The sequence below is a fragment of the Piliocolobus tephrosceles genome, unplaced genomic scaffold (assembly GCF_002776525.5).
Source record: "Piliocolobus tephrosceles isolate RC106 unplaced genomic scaffold, ASM277652v3 unscaffolded_32878, whole genome shotgun sequence".
In the NCBI taxonomy this organism is placed as follows: domain Eukaryota; kingdom Metazoa; phylum Chordata; class Mammalia; order Primates; family Cercopithecidae; genus Piliocolobus; species Piliocolobus tephrosceles.
This window is the reverse complement of record NW_022316396.1, coordinates 1-2,508: the sequence shown is the minus strand read 5'-3', so window position 1 is coordinate 2,508 and position 2,508 is coordinate 1. Positions and strand designations below refer to the sequence as shown.

Sequence of the window (2,508 nt, the reverse complement as noted above, 5' to 3'; positions counted from 1 at the left end):
GCTCTGTGTGGCTCTGTGTGTGTCCCTCACGCAGCCTCCACGCTCCTGCTCACGCTGCTTGCCTGGCTAGGAGCAGCCTTCCAGCTCCATCTGAGTTCTACAAACCCCCATGTGACACCTCCTTGCTTCATCTTTCTCTTCCACAGTCCCCTGTTTACTCCCAGGAGATTCTTCTCCTCCTTCTACACCCTGCATCCTTTCACCTGTGCTTCCATTGGGGTGGTCAGAAGCTCTGTGCCCTTCAGTGTGGGTCTCTCTGCTGCAGGACACAGGATGCCCTGCCAGTCAGGAACGGGTCTCATCCCTCAGAGCTGGCCATATGGCCCAGGTTCCATACACACCTGTAAAACTGGTGTTTCTAGCTTCTATAAACAATCTATGGCTGGGCACAGTGGCTCACACTTGTAATCTCAGCACTTTGGGAGGCCGAAGTGGGCAGATGGCATGGCTCCAGGAGCTTGAGACCAGCCTGAGCAAGATGGCAAAACACAGTCTCTACAAAAAGTAGGGAAAAAAAAATAGCCAAGCATGGTGTTGCACACCTGTAGTCCCAGCTACTCTGGAGGCAGAAGTGGAAGGATCACCTGAGCCCTGGAGGCAGCGGTTGCAGTGAGCCAGGAGTGTACCCCTGCACTCCAGCCTGGGTGACAGAGCAAGACTTTGCCCCAACCCTCCAAAATGAAAAAAAACTCTTTCCTTATCTACAGAAGATACCTGCTCATAATGAGGAAATAATGCAACTGACTTGTAGTCTCAGAAACTTGAGCAAAGTGACCACATCCTCAGCACGTGCTATCCTCGTATTGTAAAGTCCTGCAGTACAATCTGTGACATTTCTATTCATTCAAAAAAGGAAAGATGAATCTATTTTGCAACTCAGTTCATACTGTTCAGATAAACATACCAAGTAGTACATGTGGAGGTGGTGGTCGAGGCCACAATGGGTAGGGAAGCTGGTTGAGGTCCTGGAGGAGTCGGTTCAGATAGCAGAGGTCAGCCAAGTAGAGAAGGTAGCAGATGTACTACAGGAGACCCTGGTGGAGAAGGTGGCTGAAGTCCCAGGGGCCACAAGTGGAGATTATTGAAGCAGCTGAGGAGATTCATGTGAAGGTGGTTATTGAGGGGCCAGACGCCACCCAGAAGGGGTGGCTGAGGATCCAGAGGTTACTAAGTGGAGACGTAGTCGGAGGTCCCAGAGGCCTCACAGAACAAAAAGGTGAATGATGTCCCAGAGGAAGGCAGCTACAAAAGATGGATGAGGTCCTGGAGGGAAGACACATGCTGGACGTGGATGAGGTCTGGGAGGACCAAGAGCTGCTGGAGGTGGATGAGTTCCCGGAAGACAGACACATGTAGCATGTTGATGAGGTCCCAGAAGACTTACAAGTCCAGGAGGTAGATGAGATCCTGGAGGACCAACAGCTGCAGGAGGTGGATAAGGTCCCAGAAGACCTACAGCTGTAGGAGGTGGATGAGGTCCGAGATGACCACCAGCTGCAGGAGGTGGGTGAGGTCCCAGAAGACCTACAGCTACAGGGAGTGGATGAGGTCCCAGAGGACCAACAACTGCAGGAGGTGGATGAGGTTCCGGAGGACTGACAGCTGCAGGTGGTGGATTAAGTCCCGAAGGATAGATGCATGCCACAGGTCAATGAGGTCCCAGAGGACCAACAGGTGCAGCAGGTGATTGAGGTCCTGGAGGATTGACAGCCGCAGGTGGTGGATGAGATCCGGAAAGACAGGCAACTGCAGCAGGTGGATGAGGTCCTGGAGGACAGACAGCTGCAGGAGCTGGATGAGGGCCCGGAGAACACTCGAGTGGAGGAGGTGGTTGAGTTTTTAGGGGACTCTCTAGTGCAGGACGTGGCTGAGTTCCCAGAGGACAGTCGAGTGGAGGTGGTTGAGTTCCCAGAGGACACTCCAGTGGAGGAGGTCCCATAAAACCTTCAGATGGAGGGAGTGGTTGAGTTCCCAGATGACACCCAGGTGGAGGAGGCAGCTGGCAGCCCATCAGTGATCCTGAAGGGCCAGCCATGAGATCAGGCAAGTAGGGCCATTCTGAGAAAGGATGAGGCTTCCCTGCAGCCTCACTGACCTGCAAGTCAGGAGGAGAAAATGTTTTGAAATATATGAATATGATGGACAAAAACACCAAAACCAACACAAGCTGCACCTTATGCCGCAGGTGATAGTCCCTTGCACCTTTCCCTCCTCCAGGTTTCAAAATGGCAGCATCAATGCCATAAAGTCTCCCTTCAACTGAGTTCTACCAACAGCAGGGGAGTGAGTGAAGAAAAGTCATGGGGACAAACTGTTATCCCCACATGTCACTCTGTCTGCAAATGTAGGCAGGCTGGGGGCCTGTCCCCGGGAAGACAGAGTCATAACCCAGTAACAAAGAAGCATGTTTCTGACATAGGAGTGTCTATGTCTATCCTCATTCCTCCCTCACCACCATCACCAGAGCATGTTCCTTGCATCAGATAAACAGAAAGAGAAGCATGAAAA

General features: G+C 52.1%; 1 pseudogene; it reads right to left on the bottom strand.

The window, feature by feature from the left end:
• Nucleotides 1-890: 890 nt before the first annotated feature.
• Nucleotides 891-1,944, bottom strand: LOC113222653 (annotated as a pseudogene).
• Nucleotides 1,945-2,508: the final 564 nt, after the last annotated feature.